The sequence below is a fragment of the Mustela erminea genome, chromosome 16 (assembly GCF_009829155.1).
Source record: "Mustela erminea isolate mMusErm1 chromosome 16, mMusErm1.Pri, whole genome shotgun sequence".
Classification (NCBI taxonomy): domain Eukaryota; kingdom Metazoa; phylum Chordata; class Mammalia; order Carnivora; family Mustelidae; genus Mustela; species Mustela erminea.
This window is the reverse complement of record NC_045629.1, coordinates 44,926,452-44,946,931: the sequence shown is the minus strand read 5'-3', so window position 1 is coordinate 44,946,931 and position 20,480 is coordinate 44,926,452. Positions and strand designations below refer to the sequence as shown.

General features: G+C 40.0%; 1 long non-coding RNA gene across 1 annotated transcript in view; it reads left to right on the top strand.

Annotated features, from left to right (window-relative positions):
• Window positions 1-418: 418 nt before the first annotated feature.
• LOC116575365 overlaps window positions 419-20,480 on the top strand; it is a 36,112-nt gene continuing 16,050 nt past the window's right edge. The window contains exon 1 of the long non-coding RNA XR_004279735.1: window positions 419-514. This is a non-coding gene — a long non-coding RNA (uncharacterized LOC116575365). The remainder of the gene's footprint in view (window positions 515-20,480) is intronic.

Below are 20,480 nucleotides of genomic sequence, written 5' to 3'. Positions count from 1 at the left end.
CATACTGAGCTTGGATTGATCCTGGAGCTTCATGAAAGCCAATCCAATTTCCAAGAATTTAAACTGAGAGTCATAACAACTCACATTTACAAAGTGCTGATTCGGGCTTCATGCCAAGCATTTTACAGGCATTTTCTCATTAGAGCAACTCTCCGAGGAAGTTATTATCATTCCCATGTTACAATTGCGAGCACTGAGGACCCTAGGGGTTAAATAATTTGTCTGAAATTCACATGGCTAATAATTTGAGAGTTAGAATTTGAACCCAGGATGTTGAATGCAAAGGCCAGGTATTTAATCACCTTGCTACCCTGGGAACTGAAGGTAAGTCCAATGGGAAAGAATTAGATAATCTACACTGTTAATTTATAGCAGTAGAATAAAAACTCCCCCTGCTTACTTTCCATCCCACCTCACAGTTGGAAAATAGACTGGAGAAGAATTGGAAGTTCATGCTTATCTCCCTCTCACAGCCTTCTGAGACAAGGTCAAAAACAAAAAGTGGACTCAGCAGGTGAGTAGCTACCACAAAGGCACTTCCTCTAGTCTCTGCCCTCCTGGCTGTGACCCAGTTCTCTTCTAGGATAACAGATCAGAGTAATGGTGATGTTTCTCTGAAGTTTTATTAAACAAATGGGGAAGCTGTACATACAAATTTTCTCAGACTATTAAATTACTACTAAGTTAGGGAGTAGGAGTGAGGCAGGGTGAAAAGATACTACTCCTTTTGGCAAGACAAGCAAAACAAAATCTGGTCCACATGATTGCTAAGTGCCCTGTTACCCAGAGAACACATTTTGTGCTCCATGTTAAACTGTCAGGACTTGTTCTACTGAGTGGTATGTGGAGAGGAAAGCCAGTCCTGCAGGCTGCTCCCTGCTCCTGTAGACCCACTTGGATTAGGCCCATGGTTCAGCATGACCCTGCTGGTTCTCATTAACATGCATGTTGCCTTGTCATTGATAAAGAAATAAAATCAATATTATGACTCTGGCTTGACTTATTGTTTGTAACTTTCAGCATTGCCTTTGCCCTTCAGATCTTTAGGAATTGATGGGATATATTCAAAATCAGGATTCCAGTTCCAAATCACTTGCTATTTTGTGAGCTCTGATGTCCCAGTTACTGTTTCTCAATCCCACCATTAGATCTATATGAAGTGCCTCTCTGTGTTAGGAGCTGAGGGTACCAGACTAAATGGTCATTTACCATTTAGTAAATGGGAGAGCAGTCAGGCATAGGAGACCCATGGTTGTGAATGAGCCACAATCATCTAATGGCTTATAAGCACTGGAACTCTCTGGGGGAAATGAGCATCTCTGTCTAGGGGAAAGGATTTGAGGAAAAGGAAGAGAATGACTGACTTGAATTCAGAAAGACGCAAAGGAAAACAGGCTCGAGAAGCAATGGGAAATTGAATGACTTTTTTATTTTTTTATTTTAGTTAATATATAGTTCAATACTGGTTTCAGGAGTAGAATTCAGTGATTCATCACATACAGATCACACTCAGTGCTCACCACAGGGCCCTGTTTATTACCCATCACCCACCTAATCAACCCCCACCCATCTCCTTCCATCAACTGCCAGTTTGTTCTCTATCATGAAGAATCTCTTATGGCTTGTTTCCCTCTCTCTTTTTTTCCTTGTCTTTCGTAGTGTAAGTAGACAAAGACCATAGATAGAGACAGTGTCAGAACCACATTGGAAAGTAGGCAAGAAGTCAAGAGGACTGTTGAATGCCATGCTAAATAATTTCATGATGGGGAAATATGAACATTGAATGTTTTGAAGTAAGGGAGAATTATGATCGAATAGTATTTTCATATTTTGAGAGGCTCTCTCTGCAGAAATGTTGAGGATGGATTGGAATGTCCAGAGTGAAGATGGGGGGGGGCGCTAAAAGCCATTACATTTTTTTTTTACAAGAGATGATGGAAAGAAGAACCCATTAAGCAGACTACAAAATGGTGTTCATAGAAACAGCAGTAGATTTGGGACTGAGGATGATTACACTAGGCATTTCAAGACAAGGTGGAGAGAGTTTCACGAAGGAAGGAATGGCTGACAATGTTGGAAGCTGCAGATGTCTCTGAAAAGATAACTGGATTTGGTTTGGCAGATAACTAGTGACCTTGGTGAGGTTAGTCTCAGTGAAGTGGTGTGACCGAAGTCTGACTGCAGTGGATTGGGGGAGTGCAGGAAATGACGACACTGGGAAGTCAGTACGGATCGCCATTTTGGGAGAGTTAGCTGTTATGAACAGGACAATAGGCTTTTTGTTGTTACCGTTTTCCCTTACAAAAAAAAAAAAAAATCAACAACAATAAAAAAATCCAGAAGATGGAAATTGTGAAAATGAAACCAAGTCAGTTTTTTGTAGTCTTGTTAGTATTGGCTCTTTAATCCGCAAGACACTGCAGCTCCCGAGTGATGAGCCAGCTGGACTCCGCCACCATGAGAATAACTATTCTCTTTTGTCAAGAGCAACAGTCCTGATCATTCTCCTACATTTAGCCTGAATCTCATCCTCCTCCCCTCCCTCTTCTCAGATGTTATTCTGTTTATTTCGTTGATGCTTGTGCCCTGAATTAGTCCATAACACAAGTGTTGACCACATCACACTCCTCTGGCTCAGGCTGTGACTCTTCTCTGGTTCTGAACTGTAGACAGGGTGTATAAGGTCATCCTGGGCTGCCGTTCCACTCATACCAGGGTCTGAACCTCTCCCAGGTTAACATCCTCCAAAATGAATACCAAATGGCAGTATATGGGAGTAGGTTAAGAGTGGAGGCTCTGTAACCAGGATGCCTGGGTTCAAATCCTGGCTCTACCACCTGCTACCTGTGTGATCGTATACAAATTTCTTCACCTCTCTTTGTCTCAGTTCCCTCATCTTCTCCCTGGGAATAATAACGGAACCCAACTCATGGCATGGTTTTAGGAATTACATGTGTTAATATATACAAGGTGTGTAGAACAGTATTTGGCACACAGTAAGCCCTCAGTGTCCGTCCGGTCCTTGAAAGAAAGACAAGTTCCACAGTCGGCTCCCACAAGGGTTTCTACCTTTTTGCTGCCCTCTGGTGGCCAGTGAACATATTGGAGGACTTAAAGTGCAAAGCTGACCCCTTGTGTGTTGGATACAATGCAGATGAGATGATGATGATAAACAATGATGATGACCATGACGACAGAAGTGTTTGTTCATTATTTCATTGATTCTTCCCAGTAACTATAGTGAAGTAGGTAGGAGTCGTCATCCCCTTTCCATAAAGAAGAAAACTGACAGGGAGAAAAGTCCCAAGATAAACTATATGTGTATTGGATTAAATATCATATGCATTAAAGTAAGCCTTATTTGTAGCCAGGGATTCAATTTGAGGGAAATAAAAATTTATTTGTTTAGTTTAAATTCAGGGAATATTTAGATCTTATTTTTTTTTTCCAGTTCAATAGTTTCATAAAACACAGTCTCCACTCCAAATCAAACTGGTTTAGTAGGTTTTTCCCCCTTCTCCCAAGAAAGTTGGTTCAGTTCATAGTTTAGTAATACATTAACATTCAGGTTCACTTCTGCTTGAATTTTGGATTGAAGTGAGGTTTGGTTCAAGTCCTGCTTCCAGAAGTCTGGTGAGTTTTAGATTGATGGACATATTCGGGAAATGGCCGATGGCTAACAAGAATGCACTGTGCCTGTTTCATCAAAAACCTTTCCACAGCCCTCTTGTCTGAACTCGTATGATATCTGGTTCTCTTTAAGCTGGCTGTCCTTAGATGGAATAATAACGCTAAACATAGTAGTGAGTAGTGATTTTGCAACACTGACAAATGATCTCACTTTGCTGGACAGACTTCTAAACTTACAAATTTATAAATTTAGTCACACATGCATTCTAAGGGATTGTACATCACAGATGGATAGAATTTGGGGACTCCATGCTTCTTATACTTACTGTCTTATCCCCCATTGTAACTGTGTAAACAGTGTGTGATTGTGACAACTGTTTTGAATACAGATAATATCTCACTGGTAAGTTATTTTCCTTTAAAAAATGTTTTGAATTCTGAAGTTCAACTTCATTTTATATATATATATATATGTATATGTATATGTATACATGTATATATATATATACATATATATATTTTAAATGGGTTTCAATTTTATAATAAAATTTAATAGACAAATAGAACTTACAGAAATGTGTTTATAGCCAACTTAGCTGGAACATGTCATTTTTATTAAGTAAGGAAGCCTAGATTAAGATTTTGTTTATATTGGGATAGTGGTTTTATGGTGTCAGAACCTCAAGAAGGATTGGAAAACTGGGACCTGAGACTATAGGCTGAATCAGGGATGTTGTAATAGTAACATTTACTGGGCACACACTGTATGCCCACTTCCCTGTCACATAGATACTATAATTATTTGCATTTAAACAATTGAGAAAAACAAAGCTTAAAAGACAAAAGTAACTTGCAAGTTAGCAAGTTGCAGGTTAGCAAGAAGCAGAATTTGAAGCCAGGCTAATCCAGAACTCAACAACTTAACAACTTAACAACTATCATAGTAAATTTGTAGGTAGGGAGGAGGGTACAAAATATAAATTAAGATCAAGGCAAAGGAGAAATTCAGACACCAAGCAGGCAAGCAAAATTCAGGGCATGTGCAGCAACCAAGAGTCAAGAGAAGTCAAAGGTCAGAACCTTTTCATGCAGATGAAAACCAGAGGGGAAAACTAGTCTGATGAAAAAGAAAAAAAAAAAAAAATAAAAGGAAAAAAGGAAACTTGGCTAGACAAACAAGGGGGCTAAGAGCACAACTGTAAGGCCTTAATCACAAAGAAGCCTTGACTGAAATGCATCTTCCATCCTAGCCAGATGGCCTCAGCCAAGAAAGGAACCAACTTAATATCGGACCCATTAGAACTAATCATAGTATATAGATTCATCCTGGTTTGGTAGATTTGTGAGGTCAGAAATAAGAACAGGTTTAAGTCAACCTCAGGCCAAAGAATCTTCTATTTTACACATGTCATCTATTTCAATTGCCTACTCAAAGCAAGCATTTCTTCTACAGCATCTCCAATGAGGTTATCCAAATGTTTGTTTGGACATTTCCAAGAGTGGTAAGATTTGCACCTCCCAGGCAACTCCTTCCTTTGGTTATAACATTCTAATTGCTGGAATGTTCTTTATGGGTCCAGAATTTCTTCTATGTGACTACTATCCATTGTCTTGACTCTGTCCTTGTGGTCTCACAAGAACACATCTGCTCTTTTTTTCTGCATAATGAGTTGTAAGAGATGAAGATATTTAAAATATCTAAAATAAAAAATCTGAAGTCTTCCAAGAGATAGGAGAAAACTAAGCAAACAAATCCAGAGCTCATTAGGGAAAGATGGAAAGAGATGCCATAATGAACCATAGTTTGGTGGTCTTTTTTCATTTTCATCCCGCCCCAAGAAGAGTTCACCCTTCTAGATACTACTACATACAAGTCTCTTAGGCAAAGCTGTGCTGTCTTTGTAGAACCACGAAGAGTTAACTAACAGTGCTTTTTTCTTCCCATTAGTTCTGTGGAGACAAGCTAGTATGCTTAAAAATAATTGTATTAAGAGAGACAAGGGGAAAAGAAGTACAAAAGAAAGATGATGAGCATATGATCAATAGACATAAGCAACAAATTTGGATAGTATTCCTTCCAAACTGGAGTGCCTCCTCTGCATGCTCTCTATAAGAATGGGGAGGAGGAGCTTCAGTGGAATCACATCTTTCCTTTGGAAGACTATGCCAGTGTTACCACGTGTGTTGAGCAAGGGGAGCTGCAATATTTTTGTAGGTGGTAGGAAGTAAGGTGGTCATTAATTCTGTGAAAGGAGAACTAGAAGTCCCAATCTTTATTGAGTACATACCATACCATGGGCCTCTTAATCCTCACTGTAACCTAGTAGGGAGGCAGGCTGCATGCAACCCATTTTACAGATGAAAAAAAACCCACTAAGGTTCAGAGAAAGTAAATTGCCTTAAGTGTACATAGCTAGCAAGCATGTACTTTCTAGTATAATAATAAGTATAATAATAAGTATAATAATAAGTATAATACAAATATAATAAAAATAAAGGTGACATCATTTATTGACTTCTATCACGTTAGTAGTTATATATAGCATTTATTTATCGTTCTCTTCCACTCATTCATTTAACTGATGAACATTTATTATGTAACTTAGAGCCAGTATGTTGCCAAAATTTGAATGTAATCAAATTTCAATGCATACAGATTGAAGGTTTACTGACAAACCAGGCTTCTGCTAAGCATTATATGTGATCAACAAAATACAATCCCACTTTCATGGAATTTACCATGTAAATTTATCCAGTAGCTGAGACTAGCAAATAAATAAGCAATGACAGTGACGAATGGTAAATGTTGATCTAAAGGCTGTCTGTGTTCTTTCCCCTCCAACATACTGAGAAACACAAAATCTGGAGTCATGCTCATGGAGCCTCAGGCTGAGCTCCAAGGAATTTTCCTTTTTAAAGACATTGAGCCCTGCAGGCTCCCCTGCCTTCCTTGTGCAGTGCAGCCCCAGGAGAGGATGAAGTGGCCTTGGGGGTGGCAGTGTAGTCCCTGGGAATGTTAGCAGGCAAGGGCTTGGAAGTGGTGGCCTGGCCACGTGTGTGTGCAGGGGCTGGCAGACAGCTCAGCCCTTCCAGTTAAATGCTTGCCAAGGTATGAGTGAGTCCTTCTGTAGGGCACTGGAGAATTGGCTGGGCCTGGGGGGTGGGGTGGGGGTGAGTAGTGGTGGTTAGGGGACTGGAGTGCTGTGGTCCACAAAGACAGGAACATAAATTTTTTTCATTAAAACAATCTTGAAATTGTTGGCAAGCCCATAAAAAGGATTGGTTAGAGCCGTCTTGGGGCAGTTTTCTTTGAGTTCAGTTTATTAATGTAGGTTTTTACATGGCTTTTTATTAAGAAACATATGGTACTTTAGGCCATTTAACACCAAGGAAAAAACTTCATAAAGAAACATTCTGAACACTAATATAATATAAACGTGTACTCTTGCATTTTGCAGAAAAGCAAGTTATTGGAAGATCTGTGAATAATCTTTAATGTTCATTGACAAGATATTTTATCATCTAGAAATATATACATTAAGTCTTTCAAAAAGGGAAAAGAAGAATCTGTGTCAAAAAGGGTGTGTGTGTGTGTGTGTGTGTGTGTGTGTGTGTGCTGAAGGAGGATGAAAATTATAGGTTTTATTTATATATTCCCCTCCCCCAAAATGCCTTATTGACCCTTTGAGGTGTTTTCTTTTTCTTTTCCTTTTCTTTTCTTTTTTCTTTTAAGATTTTATTTATTTATTATTTAATTTCTTTTCAGTGTAACAGAATTCATTGTTTATGCACCACACCCAGTGCTCCATGCAATGCGTGCCCTCCATAATACCCACCACCTGGCTCCCCCAACCTCCCACCCCCCGCCCCTTCAAGACCCTCAGGTTGTTTTTCAGAGTCCATAGTCTCTCATGGTTCATCTCTCCTTCCAATTTCTTGCAATTCCCTTCTCCTCTCCGTCTTTTGAGGTGTTTTCTTCCAGCAGCTAAGGAAGATGTCTTATGTTGCTTTAATTTAGGGTAAGATTCCATTAAATGAGATCCTTTCAAAACTATTCTCTACAGAGAAATGCAGGCTAATTAGAAAAAGAGTCTTGGGGTTGACCATATTTGTTCATTTTTTTTGCCCAATGCTAGGTTCACAGAGCCAGATTCAGAGTTAAGAGAATTCTCAAAAGAATAGTACCCAACCTCAACAAAACATGTGCTAGAAACATGTCCCTATCAATTTTTGTTCTATCTGGGAGTCACTACTAATGTCGCAGATACTAGCCTTGCCCCCATCCTGCAGGCAGCATCCGGGAATGTGCAGTGGCCAGGGGCTGGCACTATAGAAATGGGCCCCAAAGACAACATGCAGCTGTCTGAGGCTATTAACTGGAGGACTAGAGCTGGAACCGTAGCAACCCAGCCCAACAGGGGTCACTTATGTGGCAGTTTGTGGAAAGCACTATGTCAGTAATGGTTCTCAAATAGGAGGTTTTTTGCCATCCAAGGGCATTTGGTAGTATGTGGAGACATTTTTGGTGTCACAGTTGAGGGTAATGGTGCTTCTGGCATTTAGTGGGTGGACATTAGGAATGCTGATGTAAATGACCTACAGTACATAGGATAGCCCTTACAACAGATTCATTCAGCTGTATTCTCAAATGTCAGTAGTGCCGCTCTTGAGATACAGATGCCCTCTGAGGTTTGCATTGGTGTACCCACATCGAAATGACAGTGTTGTATGTTTTCTGCTCTATTCAGAAAAGTCCCAGAAATTCCTTGACCATACACCTAAGAGTCCTTGAGGGCACTAAATCAACTCTACCTTGCCGTAGGGGTAGAGAGTACAGATTTTCCAGATAATTGGGGAGCCACCTTAGGGGAGTGGACAGGTGGCTCTGTTGTATATTTGAAGGTTCTAAAATTAAAAAGCAGAAACAAATAATGTGGGGAGAGAATGAGGGAGGAAAGATGTTTGACTCTGGGCCCATGGCATGGAAGTCCACACCCTCTAGGATGGCTTTCAGTCCAGAGGTTGCTGTGTCTGAGACTAAGGAAAGGACCATCACTGCCATCCCTAGGGACTGGTACAGGACCTCCCCAGGTCAGCTGTTGCTTGCCCAACCAGTGTGCCCCCTTGTGGCCATAGGACAAGGTGTAACATTATTTCCCTAGTTGGCCAAGGAAGTTGGCATTCCCATCATCCTCAGGGACCAACCCAGAGTGGATAGTGCCCTATGAACTGGGAAAGAGGGGAGTAAATACTCCTTTTACTCCAAGTTCAGATTTTCATCACTATCGCCTAGCAATAAAATTCACAACTATTGATTCAACGCCTGCTGCTAGCAAGACACTGTTCTGGATTCTCTCGGAGAGATATATAGAGGAATGGACCCTGCCCCCCAAAAGATTCATTCTATAGTAGGGGAGACAGACATATCTCCCACACTATAGAATATAACTGTAATGAAAACCAGATCATTGTAAGTGTTATAGTAGAGGTAGTACAAGTCAAATGTAGTGGGACAACAGGAAGCAGAAAATAAATTTATTCCAACTGGAGGCATGTGGGAAGACCTTAGAGAAAGTGGCATTTTTACAGGACCTTGAAAGATACAGAGGTTAGCATGTGCCCAGAGTTAAGAGAGCACATGGCCTGTTTGAGAAGTCACAATTAATTTGGTGTAACTGAAGCAGACAGAACTTTCAGGGGAGCTGCAATGAAGACTACAAAAGGCATTCAGAGCTGACCACAGAGGACATGAATACCAAGAAGAGGAATTTGGGCATTTTTATCCTCTCTGTAGTAGCAAACTGTCTGAATGTATTTGAGCAGGAGAATAATATGATTAGTTCTTTTCTTTATAAAGGGAATTTTGTTAGTAGTATGTGAGAGATGGAATGGAGAGATGGGAAGCTGGACAAGCAGAAGGGAACTGTGAATGCAATCAATTTTTTTTTCCTTTCCTTCCTTTTTTAGAGACATTAAGGATGCAACTGAAAGATCCAGCCGGTACTGGAGAGGGTGGTAGCACAGTGTAGCAGATAAGAGCAGGGGCTCTGGAACTCCATATCCAAATCCTAACTTTGTCATTTGGTAACTGACAAGTTACCCAAACTCATTGTGTCTCAGTTTTCTCATCTGTAAAGTGTGACTAATAAATATAACAATATAAAAAATATTTAAAAAATCCTTCCTTCCTTGTCAATAGTTTTAAGTGGGTTACATAGAAATACTTAGGATAGACTTAGAGTTGATAATTAAAATTTTTCTGGAATCTTGCAAGCTGTTGACATCACGTTGGTAGTTTGAAGCCATGGTGGGAGTACTTACAAATGGAAATTGGCAAATGCTACAAATCAAACAGACAGAGATACAGAGAGACAATGAGAGAGGAAAGGAAGGTTGGATGGATGAAGAAAAAGTGGGATGGGAAGGGGAGAAAGAGAGAAATAGCTCAAATATGATTGAGCTCTAGAACCACCTCAAATTTCAAACCCAGCATCTCAAGCCACCTGAGTTCTTTGAATGGTTCTAAACATTTGATGGAAGGAAAAGGGTCTCAACAATTAGGCATTATAATATAGTTTTCATTGTTTATCTCATTACACTTCCACAGAAAAGTGGAATTTGGAGTGACTTGAGGAATGAAATCAAAGTAATTTAATTTAAGCAACAAGTGCCAGAGTAATAAAGCCTAGGGCCACACAATATATATCATACTACAGTTTACTTGAAGGTAAGGTTCAGGGATAGTTGGTTTGGAAATCAGACTACCTGAGTTTGATTCACTCTTCTACTACTTATTAGCTTGAAGAAGATGTTTCTCTTCTCTGTGCCTGAGTTTTCTTCCACATGTCTTACATAGGGTAATAAATAGCACCTCTCTTGCTGGATTGTCATAAGGATTAAATGAATTACAGTATAAATATGTAGACTACATAGAACAGTGCTAGCTTATGGTAAATATGATAGAATTATTAGCTGTTATCATTATGTGTTTAGATATTAACTGTTGAATTTCATAAAGTCATGTGATTTCTTTGACCCTTGGTTTTCTCATGCATAAGACAGAAATAATATTAACAACTGGCTCATCTATCTTATAAGATGGTTATAAGGCTTGAATTAAATACATTAAATGTGAAAGTGATTTGGAAACCATAAAGTACTAGAGTATCACCTCTGGTGATGAAAATAAATACAGTGCAGAGAAGCAGTCTTGGAATGCAATTACAAGGAATGAGATAGCTATTTCTGTGCAAAACCCACACGTAAGAGGCAACCTGCAACAGGCTGTGAAAATTAGGAATGCCTCTGCCAAGCACATGTGCTCAGCATGGAACAGAATCAGAATACACTTTGGTCTTTTTGGCTACAAAACCATAAACAGATAGAAATTGTAAGCAGTACTAACACAGTAAAAAAAAAAAAAAAAAAAAAAAAAGGGAAAGAAAAAGAAAAAAAGCTCACTGTCCAATTACACCTGAAAGTGGAAGAGCCACCACACTATGAGTAATGATGTGGTGTTAGATTTCTAGGAAAGCTTCTAGGCTCCCATCCCCTTCTTCCAAGCTCACTTTCCTTAGCTGAATAATGTCTGACCTCAGACCCCAGTACCAGTACATCATTCCTTCATTACTAGAAAAGCTGAGAGTTTAATAAATTATTATCCACTATTTAGACTCCAGGGTAAATGAAGGAAGAGAAAAGTCTTCATCCAGATCTGGGCATACACTAAGTAAATACACTGCACAACTCTTCTCGGATAATTTCTCAGGTGTCATTTCTGTATTGACAGATCAATTCTACTTTGTGTTTGCCCATTAAAGTGCTTTATCCCCCTATCACCTTTTAAAACTCTATTTTCCAGGATGCCTGGGTGGCTCAGTGGGTTAAGCCACTGTCTTTGGCTCAGGTCATGATCCCAGGGTCCTGGGATCGAGCCCCAAATCAGGCTCCCTGCTCAGCAGGGAGCCTGCTTCCTCCTCTCTCTCTGCCTGCCTCTCTGCCTGCTTGTCATCTCTCTCTGTCAAATAAATAAATAAAATCTTTTTAAAAAAATAAATAAATAAATAAAACTCTATTTTCCTTGATTTCCATGACCTTACTTTATTTGGTTCTTCTTTTTACCTTCTGGCCATTCTTGCTTCATTCCCTTTGATACCTCTTCCTCTTAAATGTTGGTGTATTCCTTATGATGTATTTCTCTGTTCATTCTATACTCTTCTGTGTATTCTCAGTTATTATTTGTATCTCCCACATCTGAATCTCTAGCCTTAACTCTCTCCCATGAAACTCTCCCTCAATTGTGGGTGATTTGAAAGCATTTTGAGGGCAAATGTCTTAAACAAACTCATTTTTTCCCTCTCTGCCCCCAACATTCTTTTCCAATTGTATTTCCAACCTGTCAACCATAGTCAAGGTCTTCACCATCCACCTATTAACTTAGGTTAAGAACCTTCATATCCTGGATAATTTCTTCTTTCCTTTCACCCACCACACTCAAGAAACTACCAAGTCACATCTACTCTTCTGCCCATTATCAACCAGTTTTCCTTTAGTGCTCCTCTCTTGCTGCCTTCATCTATGTCCTCATAATGTTTCATTTGCATATTTTAATGTTTCATTGCAATATTTTAACCTGTTTTCTGGACTGGAAGCTCTCTCCCCAGCGGAATTCATTTTCCACAAGGTCAAGAAATTATCTTTGTAAAGTGTAAATGTTATTATTCCATTCTTACTTGTCTTGTCTGCATCCATATAGTTGACATAGTCTGCCTCCCTTCCTGCTACTGTAGGTTAGCATTCAATACCCCTGTATAAAGCCATTCCTTTCTTTGTTCCCACCCTGCATTACCTCCTGAAGGGGAGGACTCCAGCAATTCTTCTCCTCTCTCTAGCACCATCGTTTTTGTTTTTTTTTTTCACTTTCTACTAGAAGGCTCCTGTCAGCATTCAAACCAGTTACTATCTCTCCTAACTTAAAATAGAACACTTTTCTCTGATTTCACTTTCCTCATTAACTCCCAGCTCATTTCTTTCATTCTTTCAGCAAAATTCCTCAAAATAATTTTCCATATTCACTGTTTCCTATTTCCTTTCTCCATTTTCTCTAAAACCTATTCCAATCTAGGCTTACTCCCACGACTCTTGTCACTGTCACCAATAATGCAACATAGCTCAGTCTTTGGTCCTCCTCCTGGTCTACAATCCCTCTCTTGGTGAATCATCAGCCCCAGTGGCTTACTAGCATTAAAGACATCAATATGCAGATGACTGTATCTATATCTATATCTCTAACGCAAATCTCTTTCCCAACCTCCAAATTCCTATGGCCCACTCCACTTGCCTGCTTGGAGGCCCCATTTGAATGTCTAACAGGCATCTTAAAATATGTCTGGAACCAAACTCCTGATCCTTTGCCCAAACCTTGCTTCCCACATGGCTATCTGCATCTCAGGTGAGAGTAAGTCTATCTTGCCAGTTGCTGGAGACCTAAAATATTGGAATCTTGATTCCTCTGTTCCTCTTACATTCCATATCCAATCCATCAGGAAATCACAGTGGAGGTCCTGACTGCTTCTCACTGCCTTAATCACTTCTACCACCTATACTGACACCACTGTCCTCTCTCATTTGGACCATTGCAATGCCTTTTAATCTTGCACCACTAGAGTCTATATCCTATACATCACCCAGTGTCATCAGATTATGTCACTCCTCTACTCAAAACTCTGCTGCTCCTCATCATTTTACTCAGATAAAAGGCAAAGTCCTTACCATGACCAGAAGACCTGTCAGAATTTGCAAACTCTAGATCTCTCTGACTGCCTCTTCTACTTCTCTCCTCTTCAATGTCCTCCAACCACTTTGGCCCCACTCCTTTTCCTCAAAAGTTCTAGGCATATTCCTGTCTTAGAATCTTTGTTCAAGCCTGCTTCTGCCTCCAGTCCTCTTGTCTAGGTACTCCTTGCCATGCTCATCATCTTCATGAGCAGGAGTATTATTTACTTTTTCCCCTACTGTATCTTAAGTGCCCAGAACATAGTACATGCACAACAAATCTCTCTCTCTCTCTGTTTCTCCTTCCTTTCTTCCCTCCATCTCTCTCTCTCTTTTCTTTACTTCTTTCTAATTTATACTTTATTTTTTTATAAGATTTTATTTATTTATTTGACAGACAGAGATCACAAGTAAGCAGAGAGGCAGGCAGAGGGAGAGGAGGAAGCAGGCTTCCTGCGGAGCAGAGAGCCTGATGCGGGGCTCGATCCCAGGACCCTGGGATCATGACCTAAGCCGAAGGCAGAGGCTTTAACCCACTGAGCTACCCAGGTGCCCCTAAATTTATACTTTAAAACAACAAAAACCCAATTTTAAAAATGGGCAGTGAATGGTCACCTAGCCAAAGATACAGAGATGGCCAATAAGCATATGAGAATCATTGATCATTAGGGAAATGCACGTTAAAAGAACAACAAAATACTACTATATACCTATCAGAATGGCAAAAATCCAAAACCTGACAATACCAGTGCTGATAAAGATACGAACCAATGGGAAGACTCGTTATTGCTTCTGGGAATGCAAAAATGGTTCAACTTTGGAAAACAGTTTGATAGTTTCTTACAAAGCTTAACATGGTCTCAAGTAGCAGTTGTTCTCCTTGATGTTTACCCAACTGATTAAAAGACATATATTTATGTAAAAATCTGCATACAGATATTACAACAGTTTTATTTATAATCACTAGAATCTGGAAGTATATGTGTGATGTGATGAGAATGACACTTTACTTTTGTGATCTTCTTATTATTAAAATCTTATAACTCCAGACTAATCATGAGAAAAACATCAGAAGAATTCCAATTCGCAGACATTCTACAAAATGTCTTACCAGTGCTCTTTAAAATTGTCAAGGTCATGAACAAGCAAGGAAAGTCTAAAAAACTGTCACAGCCAAGAAAAGCTTAAGAGACATGATGACATAAATGTAATGGGATATCCTACATGGGATCCTGGAACAGAAAAAAAATGTTAAAACTAAGGAAATCTGAATAAACTATGGACTTTAGTTAATAATAATATATCACTAGTGATCCATTAATTGTGAGAAAAGCACCATACTGATGTAAGATGTTAATAATAAGAGATCTAGGTATGGAGTGTATGGAAACTCTCTGTACTAATTTTACAACTTTCTGTAAATTTAAAACTAAAGTTAAAAGTGTGTATCTTCTTAAAAGCTCTAAGGCAATCTCAAATTTACAGAATACTTGCTAATACAAAGAACTCTTTTATTTCCTAAACCATTTGAGATGATGCTCTCAGATGCCCTATCACCCCCAGAAACTCGAGTGTGTAATTTCTACAAACAAGAACATTCTCCTACATACCCACAATACAACCACCAGTATCAGGAAATTAACATTGACGCATCACTACCACCCAATCCAGACTCCACTCAGGTTTCACCAATTATCCCAATAATGTCCTTTATCATGAGGGAGCCAATCCAGAGTCACACACTGCATTTAGTTGTCAAGGATCTTTAATCTCTTTTAATCTGGAATAACATTTCCTCAATATTTTCTTGATTTTCACGATCTTTCAAAGTTTTTTTGAAGAGTGAAGACCAATTATTTGGAATGTCCCTGAACTTGAGTTTGTAGAATGTTTCCTTGTGATTAGACTCAAGCTATGGATCTTTGACAAAGATATTGCAGAAGTAATGTTTTTATTGCATGATACCAGGTGGGGAATTGTCCCCATAATGATGATGTTCATGTTGATCTCTTAATTTTGGGGGTGTCTGCCAATACCCTCCACTGTAAAGTTGCTCTTTGTCCTTTTGTGGTTAATAATTAATTAGAGAGGTATACTTTGAGATACTATACATCTCTTTTTTCTCATCAGTATTTTAATTTGTGCATTTATTTATATCAGTTTTATCTCTTGAGATAAAAGAGATATCAGTTATATCTCTTTTATCTAGATAAAAGAGATATCAGTTATATCTCTTTTATCTCTTCTATTGTATTCATTGAGTTATATAATCCTTCACGGTGATTTTTTATATTGCTGCCCACATTGTTCCAGGTTTAAGCTGGGTTTTGCATCCTTTGCTTTTTTTTTTTCCCCTTTAAAAACATTTTCTATATCTCTTGGTGTTTCATCATCATTCTTACTTTCTGACACTATTCCAGAGTCATCTAGCTTTTCCCTGCCTCAGCCCTGGAATTTGTAGCTTTTCCACAGAGTCTTAGTTCTTTTCATGGAGAATGGTTCTGGAAACTAAGATTTGGCACTAGTTGTGCCATTGCCCTTGCTCCTAAGCCCTCTTATTGGACAGACCTTGAGACTAAATTTGTACATTGAGGACTATAATTCTCACTGAGATCTCCAATTCTAATCCAAAATTCACAGGGCTCAGTCTAGTTTTCTCCCTTTCCACATTTGTAATTCACTATCAACAGTAACAACCCTGGCACCAACTATTTTTAATATATTGCTAATTTGATCAATCTTACTGCGATAGGCAATCTCCTGTCACCACTGCCTCCCCTCCCGGCATGGATGCCATCTTTATCCCTCGTGGGTTTGGACTCTCTACTCTAGTCCCCCAGATCCCATCCTCATCACACACAGGCTCTGACACCACATACCAGGCTACATCTCTGTGCCCCTTACCCTGGTGGACACCCATATACTCTACTGAGCCGTGTGCTGGGGGGACGCTTTCCTCACTCTGCCTAGATCTGTGCACTCTGTGCAGGACATGGGCCTTTGCTGACACTCTCTCACCCCTTGTGGATGTCCACATGCACACTGGAATTACCTCCCACCTACTCCTTGCATGGGCATCCACCTCACTAGTCAGGCTCCAGGTCCCCAAACTTCCTTCATCCTGGTGAGGAGGCCTGTAAACCTCTGCCTCTAAAAAAGACGTTAAGACTGAATTGTTCCAAAAGGAAAGAGAAGAGGAAGAGGAAGAAATGAACATTTCTGAGTGAATGAATGAATGAATTTTAAAAATGCCTTACGTTTCTTTCTTTCTTTTTTTTTTTTTTTTAAGATTTTATTTACTTATTTGTTATAGAGAAGTGAGAGTGAGCACAGGCAGACAGAGTGGCAGGCAGAGGCAGAGGGAGAAGCAGGCTCCCTGCCAAGCAAGGAGCCCGATGTGGGACTCGATCCTAGGACGCTGGGATCATGACCTGAGCCAAAGGCAGCTGCATAACCAACTGAGCCACCCAGGCGTCCCTGCCTTACATTTCTTTCGAACTACTGCACCTGCTAGGTGTTTAACAATGGTGTATAGGGATTGGTAAGATATCAGTCTAGGTGTGGAGGGATCAAATTTTACCTGAGATCAAGGCTGGAAGTCATGCCTCTTCCCAAAGAGGTTTTAGAATAACCTTCCACAATCATAGTTCTCTGTAAATGGGTGGCTAACCTATGAGAGTGAGTCTAAAATCTCCTGTAGACTCTACAGGTTCTAGGAGGTGGTTAAATACTAAAGCCCTGGGTTCCTCTGTGGGCTGGGGAAGGTTTAAAGCTATTGCATAGAAAGTGCCAGTTGTGCTACTAGCTACCCACTTTCAGCTCATACTCCAAGCAGGATGTGACTTTTCCTGCCAAAAGGATTTCTGAATTTCTCTTTCATGCCACAGCATACAAGATGCAGATGGGGTAAGAGAAAGAACAGCGTCTATAATGATTAAGGGAGGGGCTGAGTCACTGCAGCCATTTTGTTAGCAATTTAAATGTGCAGCAAGGTGGCTCAGTGGTTTGGGCCTCTGCCTTCAGCTCGGGTCATGGTCTCAGGGTCCTGGGATCAAGTCCCGCATCGGGCTCTCTGCTCGGTGGGGAGACTGCTTCCCCGTGACTCTCTGCCTACTTGTGATCTCTCTCTGTCTATCAAATAAATAAATAAATAAAAATCTTTTATTTAAAAAAAAAAAGAAGCATGTGGGACAAAGCCTTCTGAGATCACCAATGAGTATTTAAAGGCTAACTCTGAGTAAGGAGTAATTAAAGCTTAAAAACTATAAAAAAATTAGTAGCAAGAGTAATAAAGTAAAACATATAATAATAAAACATAGTCAAATCTTGTTGAATTGAGTAAGCTAGAGTATACTAGAAAAATTTCATTAGCCACACCAGGTGAGGGTTATCATCACCAGTTCATGACTCAGAATGCTGGACTGGGTCTCAGGAATTCAACACTACTTTTCATTTCTTCCCTTTCTTTCTTTCTTTCTTTCTTTCTTTAAAAGATTTTATTTATTTATTTGAGAGAGAGTACGAGAGAGAGCATGACAGGGGAAAAGGCCAGAGGGAGAAGCAGAGTCCCCGTGGAGCTGGGAGCCCAATGTGGGATTCAATCCCAGGACTCTGGGATCATGACCTGAGTCGAAGGCAGTGGCTTAACCAACTGAGCCACCCAGAAGCCCCAAATGCTACTTTTCTTGTTCTGTGCACTGCTCTCTTGTATAGTAGTTAGAAGTGTGGACACTACATTCTCATCATCCCTGCCAGCAAATTCTAGATTAGGTTTCTTTGATGTGAGGCACTGTATTAAAATGTAACAATATCATCATCGTCGTCATTATTATTATTACTCAGGTATGGTGAGGGCAACAGATCAGGAGATAACCGCCAGTGGAAAAAAGTTTGTTAAACTCACAGATCCCAAGAGGAGGGGGCCCACCAAGCTACTGGGAACCACACCCATACAGGAATTAACCAGTGTCAGTCAGGAGGCTGAGGGAGACGGGAAAATGTGAGCAAGGTCCTTCATTGCGGTTTCCAGGGGAAAGAAGAGTGAGGCAGACAAACAGGTTTAGGATTGGCTAGTTGGAGTAAATTCAGCTGCCTCTAAGTTCTAGAGGCTGTTCTTAGTTATCTGGTGCTTGATCATAGGGTGATTAGGGCAGGAGGACAGTGATCCGGAGTGTGAGAGTCAGTAAAGGAGGTGACTGGGGGTGTGGACTCTAGATCGGTTGGTTCACATAAAAACTAGTGATTTGTTTGTTATCTCTAGAAATTAGCTTGTCCTGGAGGGAGCAGTCTTCTTGGTCAGCAAGGCCCCAAGGTGTAAAAGCACCAGAAAATACAGGCCTTTCCAGGAGATCTGCAAGGCTGAGCAGAAGAAGTTACATATTGTTATGCAGGTAGCAATAAGCGGATGCACAGGCTTTGACAGAGGTGAGATTTTTGTGGCAACCACAGAGACATTTACTGCCAAACACCCATGTTAGTGCTATAATTATTGCCAGTTTCTTGGAGTTCCTGTAAGTTCTCAACTCCCTAAAAGTCAGCAGTACCCCTGAGATGTAGCAGTGGCCTTCTCTGGCATTCTTTTTGCTGTTCTTCCTGTGGTTTTGTGAATGCACAATTCCCTGCATTTAAACTTTCCTGCTTGAAATACCTGGAGTAAAATAGCCATTTTGCTGTCCAAACCCTGGCCAATATTCAGAAAGATGTGGGGGTTACTGTATGTATTTTATAATTTATTATTGGTAATATGCTAAATTGACTTCTCCTATCAAGATTCTAGTATCTTGAATTAACAAAAGTATGTGCACAGTTTCCTTTCTGGAATTCTGTCAGAGTTTATTTCACTCTGGTGAGTCACATCCTGCAGAGTCTTCCTACCTCCTGTATTCTCAAAGGACTGTGTCTTTATTTCTACTGTGGTGTGATTACTTAGTACTACATAATCTGTATACATACTCGTCCTCTCTGCTAGATCTGTGAACTCTGTTAGGACAGAGTTTTTGTACACTCACACTATAGCCTCAGAATTTTGTATGGTTCTTGACACACCGGAAGTGGACTGATACACTGCACAGTAAGTGGGTGTGTCCCACCCTGGCTATAGATAGCAAATGCATACAGATAAAATTGGCTGTACTATATACTAGGTGCTTTACAACTGTCATCTCAGTTAATCCTTAAAAAAAACAAAAAACAAAAAAAAACAAAAAAAACCACAAAACCGTGTAAGGTAATAATGTCTGAGACTGAGGCTTGAAGAGGTTTGGTTTTGCTTCAAGTCACATAGCCAGTAAGTGCTACAGCCAAGAGGTAAACTCGCTTCATCATGACTATCTCCTGAGCCTCTTTTTCCCTCTGTACTACTCATCCTCCCTGAAAGCAAGGCAGGTATCAAGAACAAAGGAAGTGGCAGAGAGTTCAGAGAAAAAAGTTCAGAGAGTTATGAATGTCAGAGCAGGGTAGAGAGTCTGAAATAAGTAGTTACCCACACTTCAGATTGAGGAGTCAGAAACTAGCAGAGTTAACTAAACTCTTATATGAGCAAAATAACTCACAGACCAGGAAACCCAGGGGACAGAGAGAATATGAGAACTACGGTGTTGGACCAATTGAGGGGGATCAGACTACCTCTACTCTTTTATTTTTTTGTCTTGTCCTATAAAGGTTGCCAGAGCTGCCAGGTGAGGAGAGTAGACGCAGTGAGTGGCCCTACCCCTTAGCAGGAAGAATTCCTTAAAAGAGATGCAGTCCTGCCCTCCCACTTCTTTCCCTCAACACTGAAACAACAACATACAGAGACCATGGAGAATTATTTAAAACTAATCAAAATGTGAACAACCTTGGAAGAAGGGTCTTGGGCAAAGCAAACTCAAAATTACTTGCTTTTGGAATGATGAATAGGAAGAAAATGAAGAACTTGGCTTTCAAGGAGCTTAGGAAGCTACACAGAAGAACAAGTACCCAGTTGAGTGGGGATTTGTTTCTTTGACTTGTCTGAGATCAGAGCCAAATGTCCTAGTTGTTTGGAAGGGCTCGAAATGTTTCTTTCTTCACCTGAGTGGAGCTGTTTTGGAACTGGA